Below are 20,000 nucleotides of genomic sequence, written 5' to 3' on the forward strand. Positions count from 1 at the left end.
TGGGGTCTTTGGCTTGCGGCATCCTACCTTATCAACTAGGGTTGTAGTTTTGCTGATAATAATGATAATAATAATAATAATAATAATAATAATAATAATAATAATAATGATAATGATAATAATAATAATAATGATAATAATAATAATAAGTAGATTCTTAAGAAACAAACCGTAAGTTAGAATTGACAAATAATCTTAATTAACCAATTTTTTATTACCCAAACCCTTCAAGATCAAATGACTAATTAAGACATAAAATACCTCAACCGAAAAAAAGCGACGAATTTAACAAATTCACCATCTAAGGAATCTCTACACTACACTCCGAGAAAGGGAAAAATACCAAATGCCCCAAATGACCTCATATCTAAATTGCCCATATGACCCAAAAGCAGAATCAGACAAATTTAACAAATTTCCCATCTAAGGACTCTCTACACTACACTGAGAGAGTGAAAAATACCCATATGCCCCAAATGACCTCATATCTAAATTGCCCATATGCCCCAAGTAGAAAAATCCGACAAATTTAACAAATTTACCATATAAGGAATCTCTACACTACACTCTGAGAAAGTGGAAAATACCCATATGCCCCAAATGACCTTATGTTTAAATTGCCCAAATGCCCCGAGTAGCAGAATCCAACAAATTTAACAAATTTACCATCTAAAAAATCTCTACACTACACTCTGAGAAAGTGAAAAATACCCATATGCCCCAAATGACCTCATATCTAAATTGCCCATATGCCCCGAGTAACAGAATCCGAAAATTTAACAAATTTACCATCTTTAGAATCTCTACACTACACTCCGAGAAAGTGAAAAATACCCACATGCCCCAAATGACCTCATATCTAAATTGCCCATATGCCCCGAGTAGCAGAATCAGACAAATTTAACAAATTTACCATCTAAAGAATATCTACCTGTACACTACACTCTGAGAAAGTGGAAAATACCCATGTGCCCAAAATGACCTCATATTAAATTGCCCAATATGCCCCAATCGCAGAATCAGACAAATTTATCAAATTTCCCATCTAAAGACTCTCTACACTACACTCTGAGAAAGTGAAAAATACCCATATGCCCCAAATGACCTCATATCTAAATTGCCCATATGCCCCGAGTAGCAGAATCAGACAAATTCAACAAATTTACCATCTAAAGACTCCCTACACTACACCCTGAGAAAGTGAAAAATACCCATATGCCCCAAATGACATATCTAAATTGCCCATTTGCCCCGGGTAGCAGAATCCGAAAATTTAACAAATTTACCATCTAAAGAATCTCTACAATACACTCTGAGAGAGTGAAAAATACCCATATGCCCCAAATGACCTCATATCTAAATTACCCATATGCCCCGAGTAGCAGAATCCATACACAAAGCGCTTTGTGCATCTGTCACGAACGCCATATACCCTAATGCCCTCTGGTGGGTCATATAATGAGGCCATAATCACCACCTGCTGTTCTGATACCCATCACAAGGAGAAGAGCTGGATCAGAGTCAATGTGTTTTTAAAGGTTTAAAGGCCGCTCTGGCAGAAGCAAGGGACCTTGACAATGCCCTTGCTAGCAAGACAATGCATTAGACTGACCATAAAACACCTTGTCTACCTAAGCTAGGACCAGGAAGGGACAGGCAATGCTTTATAGGCCGGTCATGAATGGCAGAAGCAAGGAACCTTGACACTGCCCTTGCTAGCAAGAAAATACACTAGAGACTGACCATATATACATAAGATTAGCGATAAAACACCTTGTCTACCTTAGCTAGGACCAGGGAGGGACAGGCAATGGCTACTGATAACTCAGCGGGTTTAAAGGCAGCTCGTGAATAGCAGAGGAAAGGGATAGTGACAATGTCCTAGCTAGCGAGACAATGCATTAGAGAATGACCATATATACGTAAGATTAGCGATAAAAAAACCTTGCCTACCTAAGCTAGGACCAGGGAGGGACAGATGATGCTTTAAAGGCCGGTCATGAATGTCAGATTTATATATATATATATATATATATATATATATATATATATATATATATATATATACATATATATATACATATACTGTATATATATATATATATATATATATATATATATATATATGTATATATATATATATATATACATTTACTGTATATATATATATATATATATATATATATATATATATATATATATATAAACCTGTCTCATACATAAAGAACAATTTCCAACTTAATATCAATAACGTGAATTAAATGGATCGCTAAAATTATCAGTAACATATGCAATATTTTATTATTATCATTATTGAAGTAGTAATCGTCAATGAAGCAGTAGTAGTATTATCATGAACTTAAGTGTATAATTTTCCTATATGTATTGTGTACAAACTACAGTATCTTGCATTCTTCATATCTTAATTTAATTTCCTCACGGGGATACTTTCCCTGTTGGAGCTGCTGGGCTTATAGCATCCTGCTTTTCCAATAGGGTTGTAGGTGAGCTAATAATAAGAATAATAATAATAATAATAATAATAATAATAATAATAATAATAAATAATAATAGTAGTAGTAATAATAATAATAATAATAATAATAATAATAATAATAATAATAAACAATAATAATTATAACAAATAATAATAATGATAATAACAATAATAATAATGATAATAATAATAATAATAATAATAATAATAGTAATAATAATAATAATAAAAATAATAATAATAATAATACATCCAAACGCTGAAAAACGATATATATTCATTATATCATCATACACAAATCTCACCATCGCTTCAGATCTACAGAGGGCAGTAACCCATCAAGTTGCATAACTCGCAATTGCTAACAGCTGTTAACCCCTTTGTTTGTCGGAACAACTGACAAAACGCTGTGATTAGCCATGGTTTGATGACGTAAGAGGGAAACCCTCTCGCCATTACAATCCTTCGAATAGTTGACGTCAAATGTTGGTACAGTTGAATTTCTTAATTATTATTATTATTATTAAATGCTAAGCTACAACCCTAGTTGGAAAAGCAGGATGCTATAAGCCCAGGGGCCCCAACAGGGAAAATAGCCCAGTGAGGAAAGGAAATAAGGAAATAAGGAGATAAGGAAAAATAGAACATTTTAGGAATAGTAACAATATTAAAATAAATATTTCCTATTTAAAATATAAAAACTTTAACAGAACAAGAGGAAGAGAAACTAGATAGAAAAGTGTGCCCAAGTGTACCCTCAAGCAAGAGAACTCTAACCCAAGGCACTGTAAGACCATGGTACAGAGGCTATGGCACTACCCAGGAATAGAGAACAATGGTTTGATTTTGGAGTGTCCTTCTCCTAGAAGAGCTGCTTACCAGAGCTAAAGAGTCTCTTCTACCCTTACCAAGAGGAAAGTAGCCACTGAACAATTACAGTGCAGTAGTTAACCCCTTGGGTGAAGAAGAATTGTCTAGTAATCACAGTGTTGTCAGGTGTATGAGGACAGAGGAGAATCTGTAAAGGATAGGCCACACTATTCGGTGTCTGTGTAGGCAAAGGGAAAGAACCATAACCAGAGAGAAGGGTCCTATGTAGTACTGTCTGGCCAGTCAAAGGACCCCATAACTCTCTAGCGGTAGTATCTCAACGGGCGGCTGGTGCCCAGGCCAACCTACTACCTATAAATTTCGGTACACTTCACGCCTGACAGCTTTGCACTGTAGCAGCTAACGCTGTTTTTAGCATAAAAGATACTCTTAGCAATGATGCTTGTAAAACAAAATCGCTGAGCTTATAACAACTTGATTAAAATAATTTTTAATAATTTTACGAGGGGCTGTATAGAAATATATTGTAATTTGCTAAAAAGCAGTTCGTGAAATTTATACAAAAGCATTTTTTTTTTAGACAGCATTATTAACAATTTTTTTATTTTTTTATTTATTTATTTATCTATTTTTTTTTTTTTTTAAAGCGTTACCAGCTACAATGTCATACGTCTCCCGTGAAGTATACCATAATGAAAGCAATTTAGCTAAGACTATCCAAGTCGTGGAATCTGAGGTTTTTTTTTACATGCAATGACATTTATGATACTGTTATCAGAAAAATCTTATGCTTTAATAATGTTATCTGCTAAGATGAAGCTAGGTTAGCTATTCGAGACATAATCGTTGTGCTGGTACAGTTGGCTTCATTAACTCTGGTACACTTCACGAGAAGCTAAGGAAACACTCAGTTACCCGATACAATATATACAGCTGTCACACGTGAAGTGTACCGGAATTAATGAAACCAACTGTACCTGGGAGGATCTTAGTTCCGTCACTAAAGCCGAGACAAAAAAAAAGTCACTAAAGCCGAGACAAAAAAAAAAAATCTGTTACTAAAGCCGAGACCAAAAAAAAAAAAAAAAAAAAAAAAAAAAGTTATCTGTGGTATCTGATATTATAATGTACAGTACTAAAACTAACAAATAAGTCATTGGTTCGATAAATGACGATATGACAATATATCTAATCATAATTCCTTGCAAGCAATAGCCAAGAGAGAGAGAGAGAGAGAGAGAGAGAGAGAGAGAGAGAGAGAGAGAGAGAGAGAGAGAGAGAGAGAGAAAGAGAACATTTGCATTTTATCACAATATATTTACTCAATTCTTTGCAAGCAACATCCCTAAGAGAGAGAGAGAGAGAGAGAGAGAGAGAGAGAGAGAGAGAGAGAGAGAGAGAGAGAGAGAGAGAGAGAGAGAGAGAACATTTCAATTTCATCTCAATATAATTCCTCAATTCCTTGCAAGCAATAGCCCAGAGAGAGAGAGAGAGAGAGAGAGAGAGAGAGAGAGAGAGAGAGAGAGAGAGAGAGAGAGTTCAACCACAACATATCTACTTGTATTTTCTTGCAAGCAATAGCCCCAGAGAGAGAGAGAGAGAGAGAGAGAGAGAGAGAGAGAGAGAGAGAATTCAACCACAATATATCTACTTATATTTCCTAGCAAGCAATAGCCCCCCAGAGAGAGAGAGAGAGAGAGAGAGAGAGAGAGAGAGAGAGAGAGAGAGTCCTTCAACATCACAAGTAGACCGTGTTAATACTCACATTTTATCCAAGTTGATAAACTTCATATCCAGGGTGTGAACGGACGTGAAGACATTAGTGGCGCCCTGGACGACGCTCTCGCGCGTCTCTGGCATGGCGATGGGCGTACAGTGTGCCAGGAACACCGGCTCGTTCCTCGAACACAGAGGAAGGTAGGAAAGGTAGTGGCCGGCGACTATGACAACCTTTGTAAAGAAAGAAAAAAACAGTTTTTAATTATTGATAAATTTCAGATTTGCACTGACGTAAGTCTCTGCAGTTTATATATGAAAGATCTAAACTAATGTTGTTAATGTTCTTATATATTTTATATTAATAATTCAGTGCTTCTCTTTTAGTTTATTTATTTCATTATTTTTTTCCTTGTTAGGTTAATAGGGTAATTTTCTCTTCTTTTCCAACTAGGGACTTGTAGTTTAGCTAATAATAATAATAATAATAATAATAATAATAATAATAATAATAATAATAATAATAATAATACTAGCCAAGCTACAACCCTAGTTCGAAAAGCAAGATGCTATAACCCCAAGGGCTCTAACAGGGAAAAAATAGCCCAGTGAGGAAAGGAAACAAGGAAATAAATAAAAGATATAGGTCTACCTGCAACCATTGCCTGTCCCTCTCAGGTCCAAGCTTGGGTAGAGAGGGGACCGTGGACGCTGATCATATGTAATAATAGTCAGTCTCTAGGGCATTGTCCTTCCATCTGCCATTCATGAGTGACCTTTAAACCTTTAAACTACCAACTGTTGCAGCCATTGCCTGTCCCTCCCTGATCCTAGTTTGGGTAGAGAGGGGACTTGGGCGCTGATCATATGTGCATATAGTCAGTGTCTAGGGCATTGTCATTTCCTCTGTCATTCATTAGTGGCCTTTGTACCAACCGTGTGTCACACGATCGTACATAGTAACGACATTTCATTTTGTGCACATACTATGCTTGTATCTTCGATCTCCCCTCACACAAAAAAGAACCGGAACTAACATGTATGTTTTTCTCACCGTTAACTGTTAACCGATGCGTGTCGGTTTGGACAGGAAATTTCCTGTTGCATTGATTTTTTGTATACAAAGGAGAGTGTTCGGTAATAAAGTTACTCAGTTGCTTTCATCCTGTCTTAGAGTCACAACCTTCTCTCGGCTCGCCACACCTTTAAATCTTTAAACTACGGTCAGTCTCTATGCAGGTAAATCACCCGTCTCCATCTTACCTTCTGATCGCCGAATCTCATCTGTCTCCTGGCGTTCCTGGAGACGTTCATGCGACACAGGAAGAGCCGTTCCTCTTCGTGAGACAGGACTGACGAAGCCGCTGCCGAAGAGGCGATTTGGGAGCCCCTCAGGAGCTCGGCCTGAACGGCAGCGTGGTCCTGCTTGTCTATGATGTCGTAGACGCTGTCGCCGTGGATCAACAGGTCCTCCTGTGTCAGGGGAGAATAGATAAAGGGATTGCATTAAATAAGAAATAACTATAATAAAATATGACCGTGGAAGTAAGCTTGCTAATTTGAAGATTTATGGAAAGAAGGAAATAATAAAAAAAAGTATTAGCTCTCTCTGTATACAGTATATATATATATATATATATATATATATATATATATATATATATATATATATATATATATATATATATATATATATATAATAAAAAAAGTATTAGCTCTCTTTGTATACAGTATATATATATATATATATATATATATATATATATATATATATGTATATATATATATGTTTTTTTTTCAAAAAGGCCCATAAAAGAAACACAGGAAATAAATGAATCACTATATTTCGGTCAATAAACATTGACCCTCTTCAGGATGTAAAGTAAAAATGAGGAATACATTGGAGAGTGACGGTTTATATAGGAAAGCAAAAGGGTATGTTCAATTGTTCTACAGTTGTTATAATTGCTGGAAAGATTAGCCAAATTTAATTACATCCTGAAGAAGGTCAATGTTTATTGACCGAAATATCGTGATTTATTTATTTCCTGTGTTTCTTTTATGGGCCTTTTTGAAAAAAAACATGTTAAACTGTTCGATTACAGTTATAAGTAAGACATATATATATATATATATATATATATATATATATATATATATATATATATATATATATATATAGATAGATAGATAGATAGATAGATAAATAGGCATACACATGCCACCAACAAACAACAAATGCAGCCGTTTCTAGTCCACTGCAGGACAAAGGGCTCACACATGTCCTGATTCATGTCTGGATTTTGACCATTGTGGATTGGTGTTGGGAGATTTTATTCTGACTGCCCACAGCAAACCAACCTAGTATGGGTGGTTCTGACTAGTGCAGCTTTACTGATCAAAATGATAAACAAACCCTTACATCACGTTAAGGTATCTCTACTCAGAAAGGGATATATATACAGTATATATATATATATATATATATATATATATATATTATATATATATATATATATATATATATATATATATATATATATCCTTTGCAATTCTTATTTTGACATATTTTCTCTCTTCTTCAACTTCCTCCTTCACGTTGACATTTTCTTATTTCTATTCCTCTTCCTTAATTACTTCTCCACCTATTTTCCTCTTCCAAAACGCTTCTCACTTTGCTTCTACTCTTCCTAGAAGTTTCTCCTCCATCTCCTTCTCCTCCTATTTCCATTTCCATCACCCCCTCTTTCTCCTCTATCCCTCCATCTCCATTTCAATTTTAAATGTTCTTATTTCTCATCCATCCCTTCTATTCCGTCTTCTTCACATATTCTCCTCTTCTTAAATACTTCATTTTTCTTCAACTCTTCTTAAATAGTTATTCCCCTCCATTTCCATCTCCCTCTCCCCCTCTTTCTCCACTCTCTCTCTATCTCCATTTCCAATTTGAAATGTTCTTATTTCTCATCCATTCCTTCTATGAAATGTTCTTATTTCTCATCCATTCCTTCTATGAAATGTTCTTATTTCTCATCCATTCCTTCTATTCAGTCTTCTTCTCATATTCTCGTCTTCCTAAATGCTTCATTTTGCTTCTACTCTTCTTAAATATTTCTTTCTCCTCCATTTCCATTTCCCTCTTCCTCTCTTTCCCCCCTCTTCCTCTAATTCCATTTCCAATTTGAAATGTTCTCATTTCTAATTCTTTTCTTCTATTCATTCTTCACATATTCTCCTCTTCCTAAATGTTTCCCTCCTCCTCCTCCTCCTCCTCCTCCTCCTCCTCCTCCTCCTCCTCCTCCTCCTCCTCCTATCTCCATTTCCAATTTGAAATTTCTTAGTTCTCATCCTTTTCTTCTATTCATTCTTCTTCACATATTCTCCTCTTCCTAAATATTTCCCTCCTCCTCCTCCTCCTCCTCCTCCTCCTCCTCCTCCTCCTCCTCCTCCTCCTCCTCCTCCTCCTATCTCCATTTCCAATTTGAAATTTCTTAGTTCTCATCCTTTTCTTCTATTCATTCTTCTTCACATATTCTCCTCTTCCTAAATATTTCCCTCCTCCTCCTCCTCCTCCTCCTCCTCCTCCTCCTCCTCCTCCTCCTCCTCCTCCTCCTATCTCCATTTCCAATTTGAAATTTCTTAGTTCTCATCCTTTTCTTCTATTCATTCTTCTTCACATATTCTCCTCTTCCTAAATGTTTCCCTCCTCCTCCTCTTCCTCCTCCTCCTCCTCCTCCTCCTCCTCCTCCTCCTCCTCCTCCTCCTCCTCCTTCCTATCTCCATTTCCAATTTGAAATTTTTTAGTTCTCATCCTTTTCTTCTATTCATTCTTCTTCACATATTCTCCTCTTCCTAGATGTTTCCCCCCTCCTCCTCTTCCTCCTCCTCCTCCTCCTCCTCCTCCTCCTCCTCCTCCTCCTCCTCCTCCTCCTCCTCCTCCTCCTCCTCCTCCTCCTTCCTATCTCCATTTCCAATTTGAAATTTTTTAGTTCTCATCCTTTTCTTCTATTCATTCTTCTTCACATATTCTCCTCTTCCTAAATGTTTCCCTCCTCCTCCTCTTCCTCCTCCTCCTCCTCCTCCTCCTCCTCCTCCTCCTCCTCCTCCTCCTCCTCCTCCTTCCTATCTCCATTTCCAATTTGAAATTTTTTAGTTCTCATCCTTTTCTTCTATTCATTCTTCTTCACATATTCTCCTCTTCCTAAATATTTCCCTCCTCCTCCTCCTCCTCCTCCTCCTCCTCCTCCTCCTCCTCCTCCTCCTCCTCCTCCTCCTCCTCCTCCTATCTCCATTTCCAATTTGAAATTTCTTAGTTCTCATCCTTTTCTTCTATTCATTCTTCTTCACATATTCTCCTCTTCCTAAATATTTCCCTCCTCCTCCTCCTCCTCCTCCTCCTCCTCCTCCTCCTCCTCCTCCTCCTCCTCCTCCTATCTCCATTTCCAATTTGAAATTTCTTAGTTCTCATCCTTTTCTTCTATTCATTCTTCTTCACATATTCTCCTCTTCCTAAATGTTTCCCTCCTCCTCCTCTTCCTCCTCCTCCTCCTCCTCCTCCTCCTCCTCCTCCTCCTCCTCCTCCTCCTCCTTCCTATCTCCATTTCCAATTTGAAATTTTTTAGTTCTCATCCTTTTCTTCTATTCATTCTTCTTCACATATTCTCCTCTTCCTAGATGTTTCCCCCCTCCCCCCCCCCCCCTCCTCCTCCTCCTCTTCCTCCTGCCTATCTCCATTTCCAATTTGAAATTTTCTTATTTCTCATCCTTTTCTTCTATTCATTCTTCTTCACATATTCTCCTCTTCCTAAATATTTCCCTCCTCCTCCTCCTCCTCCTCCTCCTCCTCCTCCTCCTCCTCCTCCTCCTCCTCCTCCTCCTATCTCCATTTCCAATTTGAAATTTTCTTATTTCTCATCCTTTTCTTCTATTCATTCTTCTTCACATATTCTCCTCTTCCTAAATATTTCCCTCCTCCTCCTCCTCCTCCTCCTCCTCCTCCTCCTCCTCCTCCTCCTCCTCCTCCTCCTCCTCCTATCTCCATTTCCAATTTGAAATTTCTTAGTTCTCATCCTTTTCTTCTATTCATTCTTCTTCACATATTCTCCTCTTCCTAAATATTTCCCTCCTCCTCCTCCTCCTCCTCCTCCTCCTCCTCCTCCTCCTCCTCCTCCTCCTCCTCCTCCTCCTCCTCCTCCTATCTCCATTTCCAATTTGAAATTTCTTAGTTCTCATCCTTTTCTTCTATTCATTCTTCTTCACATATTCTCCTCTTCCTAAATATTTCCCTCCTCCTCCTCCTCCTCCTCCTCCTCCTCCTCCTCCTCCTCCTCCTATCTCCATTTCCAATTTGAAATTTCTTAGTTCTCATCCTTTTCTTCTATTCATTCTTCTTCACATATTCTCCTCTTCCTAAATATTTCCCTCCTCCTCCTCCTCCTCCTCCTCCTCCTCCTCCTCCTCCTCCTATCTCCATTTCCAATTTGAAATTTCTTAGTTCTCATCCTTTTCTTCTATTCATTCTTCTTCACATATTCTCCTCTTCCTAAATATTTCCCTCCTCCTCCTCCTCCTCCTCCTCCTCCTCCTCCTCCTCCTCCTCCTCCTCCTCCTCCTCCTCCTCCTATCTCCATTTCCAATTTGAAATTTCTTAGTTCTCATCCTTTTCTTCTATTCATTCTTCTTCACATATTCTCCTCTTCCTAAATGTTTCCCTCCTCCTCCTCTTCCTCCTCCTCCTCCTCCTCCTCCTCCTCCTCCTCCTCCTCCTCCTCCTCCTCCTCCTCCTTCCTATCTCCATTTCCAATTTGAAATTTCTTAGTTCTCATCCTTTTCTTTCTTTTCATTCTTCTTCACATATTCTCCTCTTCCTAGATGTTTCCCCCCTCCTCCTCCTCCTCCTCCTCCTCCTCCTCCTCCTCCCCGGGACTCTTATTCAACACATGCAAATTACTGTGTGCGAAAACAAGGTCCAAGTCATTTACGTCGTTATAAAATGACGCCTTACTGAACACACCAACTAGAAAAAACAACAGAAGAACAAAGACTGGACGCTTACGAACAATGAAAAGGATGAACTAAATTACGAGAGAATAAAAAGGGTGCTTTAAATAAATTGAATAAATCTAGAATAGATTATAGCGTTCGGGTGTCAACTAATCGGTTTTTATAAGTATTTAAAGGGAAAAAGTTAATTATTAAAACCACGAAGAGGGAGTTTGTGATTTCATTATTGTGCGGAAGAAATCTTGCATTATGCGATTTATTTGGTTTAAGGCATCCTTATATCAGTAAGGTTGGCCAGGGCACATATTATGAAAGTATATGAGAGGGTAATAAAAAAGAAAATAATTTGTATAATATAGGTCAACACGGTTTTGTGCCAGGAAAAAGTACACAAACCCAACTAATAGCACACTATGAAAACATATACAAAATATGATAAATGAAAAAGAAACAGATGTTATCTATCTAGATTTTGCAAAAGCCTTTGATAAGGTAGACCATAATATATTAGAGAAAAAAATGAGAAAGCATAATATTGTGGGAAAGATAGGAAAATGGGTTAAAGAATTCCTGCAAAACAGAAAACAGATAGTGGTTGCAAATGACGAGAAATCAGATGAAGATCAGGTAAGGCAAAGGCAAAGGTAATATCTGGCGTGCCACAAGGTACGGTATTAGCTGCACTGCTGTTTGTTATTATGATCTCAGACATAGACTGTGATGTTATAAACTCTGTAGAGAGAAGTTTCGCCGATGACACAAGAATAAGTAGAGAAATTACTTGTGATGAAGATACGAACTCACTACAAAGAGATCTAAACAAAATATATGAATGGGCGGAGATAAATAGGATGGTATTTAACTCCGATAAATTCGAATCAATAAATTATAGAAGCAGAGAAGGAATCGTATATGCATACAAGGGACCTATTAACGAGACAATCACAAACAAGGAAGCAATTAAAGACCTTGGTGTAATGTTAAATAGGAATATGTTATGCAATGACCAAATAGCAACACTGTTGGCTAAATGTAAAGCAAAAATGGGAATGTTATTCAGACACTTTAAAACAAGAAAAGCTGAACACATGATTATGCTTTACAAAACTTATGTACGTAGTACACTCGAGTACTGCAATGTGATATGGTTGCCCACACTACCAAAAGGATATTGCACAAATAGAGAGTGTACAAAGGTCCTATACTGCTAGAATAGAAGAAGTTAAGGACCTTGACTACTGGGAAAGACTGCAATTTTTAAAACTATACAGTCTAGAAAGGAGAAGAGAACGCTACATGATAATACAAGCATGGAAGCAAATAGAAGGAATTAATGAAAACATCATGGAGCTAAAAATATCAGAAAGAGCAAGCCGAGGTAGATTAATAGTGGCAAAAACTATACCAGGAAAACTAAGGAAGGCGCACACGACATTAATCCACTACGCACCAGCATCGATAATGGAGTGACTATTTAATGCGCTGCCAGCTCATCTAAGAAACATATCAGGAGTGAGCATAGATGTGTTTAAGAATAAGGTCGATAAATACCTAAGATGCATCCCAGACCATCCAAGACTGGAAGATGCAAAATACACCGGAAGATGCATTAGCAACTCTCTGGTGGATATACGAGGTGCCTCACACTGAGGGACCTGGGGGAACCCCAAACATAGAATAAGATAAGATAAAAAGATAAGAACCCGTTGAGATACTACCGCTAGAGAGTTATTGGGTCCTTTGACTGGCCAGACCGTACTACTCTCTCTCTCTCTCTCTCTCTCTCTCTCTCTCTCTCTCTCTCTGTGGTTACGCCTCATTTTTTACTTTATAACACATACAATGAATAGTCTGCCCTATTCTTTCCACATTCTCTTCTGTCCTCATTCACCTGACAACACTGAAATTACCAAACAATTTTTCTTCATTCAAAAATCAAACCATTGTTCTCTGGTTTTGGGTAGTGCCATAGCCTCTGTATCATGGTCTCCCACTGTCTTGGATTAGAGTTATCTTTTTTTAGGGACCACCCAAGCACGCCGTTCTATCTTATTTCTTTTCCTCTTGTTATTTGAAGTTTTTATTAGTTTATATATGTGGGAATCTAATTTAATGTTGTTACTATTCTTGAAATATTTCATATTGGTTCCTTGAAGCTTATTCAGATTGTCTTTTGGTCAATAAGGTCGATTTTTTCATTAACATTCAAGATTTTGGCGGCCTTATTTCTCTTGGTTGACCTATAACCAAAGGTTTTGGGGAGAGTGACGTCTCGCAGGAAAATCCCCTGAATCAGTTTGACACCCTTAAGCACCGTTGAGAGCCAACCATGCTAGGACCAAGGAGGGCCAGGCAATGGCTGCTGATGACTCAGCAGATAGACCTATAGACTCCCCAAATCCCACATCCTTTGTTCACAAGGATCATGATGTAACAATGACCAAAGGAACTATCGACTTTGAGTGGGACTCTAACCCCAGTCTGGCGATCACCAGTCAGGGACGTTACCGCATCGGCCACTACAACCCTACGAGAAACTAATGATTTGTTTTGAGCAAATGTGTTAAGTGGATCTTGGGTTCAGACCTACGGGGGGCGCTTCCAGGTCTATGCCTTTGGTTCCAAATCAATAACAAAAGCAGCCGTTTCTATCATACTGCAGGACAAAGGCCTCAGACATGTTGATGTCTGAGGTTTGGGCGGTTTTCATCACCACGCTGGCCACTGTGGATTGATGATAGTAAGAGACTTTTGTTTGGTAGCTAACACTAAACCAACCAAGTATGAGTGGCCCTGACTAGTACAGATTTCTGATCATGGCGACACGCAAACCCCGTTTGACCAGTTTTCATCACCACAGTGATCAGTGTGGATGGGTGATGGTGGGAGACTATTGTCTGATCCGTCACAGCAAACTAACCTTGTATGGGAGTACCTGACTAGTACAGCATTATTGATCATAGCGACAACGCAAACCCATTTCACCAGTTTTCATCACCACAGTGGTCAGTGCAGATGGATGATGGTGGGAGACTATTGTCTGATCCGTCACAGAAAACTAACCTAGTATGGGAGTACCTGACTGGTACAGCATTATTGATCATAGCGACACGCAAACCCCTTTGGCCAGTTTTCATCACCACATTGGGCAGTGTGGATGGGTGATGGTTTGAGACTATTGTCTGATTCCTCACAGCAAACTAACCTAGTATGAGTGGCCCTGACTAGTACAGCATTACTGATCCTGGCGACACGCAAACCCTTCTAACCACGTTAAGGTATCCACATTTAAAATCAATGAATTCTAAATCTGATCTTAAGGCTCCTCCTGTCTGTATCTACAAAGTCACTGCCGTTGGCCTACGCATATTGATGTAAAAAGTATCTTCACTCTGCTTAGATAACAATTATTCATTGATGTTAATCAAACTATAAATTGATTACTGTTTACAACAGATAACTCACCATGGAATGGCCGAGGTACTCGGCCGCGTTATCCGAGATGTAAAGTAACTTGCCTCCTTGTGTCAAACATCATGAGAAAGCCGCTCAACGCCTGTAAAAGAAAGGAATATTATCTTTAGCCAATATTACTGATATAAGCATACTGTGGTTCCTTCCACTTGATTCTTACCATTGCAAAACTATAGTCCATTTCTTTTAGCGAGTCATATTTGCACCGACTCGCAGCGGTGCCCTGTTAGCTTGGAAAAGTTTCCTGATCGCTGATTGGTTGGACGAAATAATTCTAACCATTCAGCGACCAGGAAACTTTTCCGAGCTAAAAGGGGCACCGTTGCGAGTTGGTGCAAATATGACTCGTTAAAAGAAATGGACTATAGGTGGCAGGTTGGCAGGGCAGTAGCCACCCCCGTTGAGATACTACCGCTAGAGAATTATGGGGTCCTTTGACTGGCCAGACAGTACTACATTGGATCCTTCTCTCTGGTTACAGTTCACTTTCCCTTTGCCTACACATACACCGAATAGTCTAGGCCTATTCTTTTCACATTCTCTCTATCCTCATATACTTGACAACACTAAGATTACCAAAGAATTCTTTTTCTCTCAAGGAGTTAACTAATGCACTGCAATTGTTCAGCGGCCACTTTCCTCTTAATAAAGGTAGAAGAGACTCTTTGGCTATGGTAAGCAGCTCTCCTAGGAGAAAGACACTCCAAAATCAAACCATTGTTCTCTAGTCTTGGATAGTGCCATAAGCTCTGAACCATGGTCTTCCACTGTCTACGGTTCGAGTTCTCTAGCTTGAGGGTACACTCGGGCACACTATTCTATCTAATTACTCTTCCTCTTGTTATGTTAAAGTTGTTATTGTTTATACAGGAAATATTAATATTAATGTGGTTACTTTTATTGAAATATTTTTCCTTGTTTCCTTTCCTCACTGTGCTATTTTCCCTGTAGGAGCCCCTGGGCTTATAGCGTCCTGCTTTTCCAACTAAGGTTGTAGCTTAGCAAGTAATAATAATAATAATAATAATAATAATATAATAATAATAATTAATAATAATCAAAAGTGAATGCTTATTTTGATATTCTAATCTTTGCCATTGTTATGATTGACAATACCAGTATTACCATTAGATGGTTTTAATTTGATTACAGATAGACAGCTCCGATCTCTAACTACTTTTTTATGATGAAATAGGCATTTTTAAATAGCAAAAAGCCCCCCGCTTCATATATACTTCCACAAATGAAATACTTATATTATTATTATTATTATTATTATTATTATTAAATGCTAAGCTACAACCCCAGTTGGAAAAGCAGGATTCTATAAGCCCAGGGGCCCCAACAGGGAAAATAGCCCAGTGAGGAACGGAAATAAAGAAATAAGGAAAAATTAAATATTTTAGGAATAGTAACAATATTAAAATAAATATTTCCTATTTAAACTATAAAAACTTTAACAGAACAAGAGGAAGAGAAACTAGATAGAAAAAAAAGTGTACCCGAGTGTACCCTTAAGATAATGTGCAATGTAACACAAAACTCAACAAATCAGAATTTAGACATTTGTGCAATATAGCAGACATTACTTTTGTATGTCTGCAACGAGAATGTCTGCAAGGGGAAGCGGTTTCTTCTACCTCTTGCTTGGTATTGTAATAATGTCCGTCCTATTACCCTATTCTATATGAGCTAGCTGCCAAGTGCTGGTTTAGCATTCCCATCTTGCCTCTGTGTTCCCAGATTCCTATAACATTGAACTTAAATGGCAATTTTTCCTTAAGTCCGACCTAATTAATGTTACAGTGTAAGTAAGCTTTCAACGAAAAAGCTATGGAAATAGTAAAAAAAATCAATAATAATAATCTTCCCTATATAAAAGAGAGCAAGTGGTGCGCTCTCTCTCTCTCTCTCTCTCTCTCTCTCTCTCTCTCTCTCTCTCTCTCTCTCTCTCTCTCTCTCTCTCTCTCTCTCACGACAAGTAGTTTGGGCAATTTGTGGGACATTGTTGTTTACCGAGTAGTTGCCTGTCAGCGTGACAGGAAATATATATATATATATATATATATATATATATATATATGTATATATATAATATATATATATGTATATATATATATGTGTATATATATGTGTATATATATATATAATATATATCAATATATGTATATATATATATATGTATATATATATATATATATATATATATATATATATATATATATTTCCTGTCACGGTGACAGGCAACTACTCGGTAAACAACAATGTCCCACAAATTGCCCAAACTACTTGTCGTGCGGTAAGGGTGCGCCAGGAAATCCTGTGTCCAACTGTACATAAAGGAAGCATCATATGGCTACATTTTGCTCATTTATTGTTATTGCAGTCAACAGTATCAATTTCCATTTATTTCTTAAGTTTAAGGAAAAATGGCAGAGAAAGTGGGCGGGGCCACACACTGAGACATGGCCCAAAAAATCCTGTCTAACTATGCATAAATTTCTACATTAGAAAGACACCGCAAACTTCATTCCGTTACAGAATCATAAGGAAAAAGTCCTACTGCTAGTCACGAGAGATAAGGAAACTCTAGGATTGTGGTGGCCGATGTAGCAACGTCCCTGACTGGTGAAGACCAGACTGGGGTTCGAGTCCCGCACAAACTCGCTAGTTTCTTGGGTAACCTCACCAGCCTTGTGAGCTACGGATGTGGGGTTTGGCGGGGGGGGGGGGGGGGGGGGGGGGCTAATAGGTCTATCTGTTGAGTCATCAGCAGCCATTGCCTGGCCCTCCTTGGTCCTAGCTTCGGTGGAGAGGGAACTTGAGCGCTAATGATATGTCTTTATGGCCAGTCTCTATGGCATTGTCCTGCTCGATAGTGCAATGTCACTGCCCCTTGCCTCTGCTATCCATGAGCGGCCTTTAAACCTTTAAACTGTTTTGTAACTTGGTTTACCACTGGGATGAATCCTTTCCTTAGGTATAGAGATGAATATATGTATGTATGTATATATATATATATATATAAATATATATATATATATATATATATATATAATACATATATATATGTATATATATATCTATATATATGTATATATATATATATATATATATATATCTATATATATATATGTATATATATATATATATATATCTATATATATATAATATATATTTATATATATATATATATATTCATATAGGCCACAAATACCTCTTAATATACAATTTGCTCCACCTCAGGATCAAGAGACCCAAGGGGCAATTAATTTTTTTAATAACAACTTCTGCTCGGCCATGGATTCGAACCCTAACCAAGTTGCAATTGAAGTTACATTCGACTCCTTCTTTACTACAAGGCCATAAAAATATATATTATATAAAAAAAATCCCCCTTGGGTCTCTGAACCCGAAGCAGAGCGAGTTTGATATCCTAGCTTGGTTGGAGATAAGGGCATGAGCGCATTATAGTAATAATAATAATAATAATAATAATAATAATAATAATAATAATAATAATGATAATAATAATAATAATAATAATAATAATAATAATAATCTTTATTTCAGCAAAAGCCATATACAGAGTTACAATAAGAGTACAATGATCTTACACTTTTGACATCGATAAAAAAGATGAGATATGCAATAATATCAGTGATATATTATAAACATCAATTAGCAGGTGACCACAGAGTTCTAATGTCTGGGTAATAAAATCACAATAGAATTAACGCTTAACAATGATGATAACATACATATCAGCATACAAAAAGAGAGGAGAAAAAAAAATGGCGATGACAATGATAAATATGTTGGAACAGAAATTGCTTGACTAAAGAAAGGACACTGGAAAAAAAAAATTGATAGGGCAATGTCACTGTCCCTTGCCTCTGCCATTCATGATCGGCCTTTAAACCTTTAAAGTAAATACCCCAACAGGTGTACTGAAGATGAGCTGGATTCGCCATGACCTGAAGTCACCCAACGTGGAATGCTAAGTAGGGCTTTAAAGGAAAAAGGTAATTGTGAAGTTTGTGACATAATGAGTGTGTTAACAGGGTTAACCTTCAAATAGGAAGCAAGTTTTGGTGTGACCTCTGACCCCGATGGCTGTCTTGCCCGTAAATCAATAGACTAGTATTGATTATTCCTTCCAGTCATTTGCATAAGTGCAGAGGAAATGCGCATTTACATGTGTCCGCATGCATGCAATCAGGGGGTTTCGGAGAAAAACAAAAAAAAAGTTTTAAAAGAAGTTCATTTCATTGCATTCTAACAAGCGCTGAAAGAGAAGCTTCATGAAGTGTAACCCGAAATAGAACTAAACTAGCTCTTTGACGAAAAAAAAAAAAAAAAAAAAAAAAAAAAAAAAAAAAAAAAAAGTTTTGAAGGAAGTTAGCTTCATTGCATTTTAACAAGCACTGGGTTGTAACCCGAGATAGAATGAGGACTAAACTCTCTCTCTCTCTCTCTCTCTCTCCTCTCTCTCTCTCTCTCTCTCTCTCTCTCTCTCTCTCTCTCTCTCTCTCTCCTTCCTTGCAGTTTTGTCAGTTCATTGACAATCGTCATATCTTCAGACTGCTTTTCCATTGTCATTGCTACCATATATGTAGGCCGGTGGACATCAGAGCCAGGTTCAAAAAGTCCACAAATTTTGTCAAATTTCATTATAATGAAAAGAAAAAAATATATAGAAAACGGAAGTGTCAGAGTTCATTGTCAATCTCGTTATTTGCAGATCTTCAAGGTAGTAGGTTGGACAGGGCACCAGCCACCCATTGAGATAATACCCCTAGACAGTTATGAGGTCCTTTGACTGGCCAGACAGTACTACATTGGAATCCTTGTCTCTGGTTACGGTTCACTTTCCCTTTGCCTACACATACACCGAATAGTCTGGCACATTCTTTACAGATTCTCCTCTGTCCTCCTACACCTGACAACACTGAGATTACCAAACAATTCTTCTTCACCCAAGTGGTTAACTACTGCACTGTATTGTTCAGTGGCTACTTTCCTGTTGGTAAGAGTAGAATAGACTCTACCTATGGCGAGTAGCTCTTTTAGGAGAAGGACACTCCAAAATCAAAACATTGTTCTTTAGTCTTGGGTAGTGACATAGCCTCTGTACCATGGCCTTCCACTGTCTTGAGTTAGAGTTGCCTTACCATACCTTCGTAACCACAAAAAAGACCTGATCATAACTGTAGCCTTTGACAAATCTAAATAATATATACGAAAAAGCTTCGTAAAATATCACATACAGATTCAAGATATACAGTAAATATACATAAACTTACACATACAAACGCCGGTGAAAAAGTATCGTGTTCTAACTTCGCTACCGGAAGCTGCTAATTGTGACAGTAAACAATGAGCAAAACCACAAACAGAAAAAGATCAGATAATATTGAGAATAAACAACAACACTGGTTATATAGTCTTACAGCCTCTATAAGCAGGAGTTTCCAGC

At 37.6% G+C, this 20,000-nt stretch overlaps 1 pseudogene; it reads right to left on the reverse strand.

Moving 5' to 3' along the window:
* LOC137640033 (single-minded homolog 1-like) overlaps positions 1–20,000 on the reverse strand; it is an 82,403-nt pseudogene that overhangs the window by 49,156 nt on the left and 13,247 nt on the right.

This window comes from Palaemon carinicauda, chromosome 1 (assembly GCF_036898095.1).
Source record: "Palaemon carinicauda isolate YSFRI2023 chromosome 1, ASM3689809v2, whole genome shotgun sequence".
Lineage (NCBI taxonomy): Eukaryota > Metazoa > Arthropoda > Malacostraca > Decapoda > Palaemonidae > Palaemon > Palaemon carinicauda.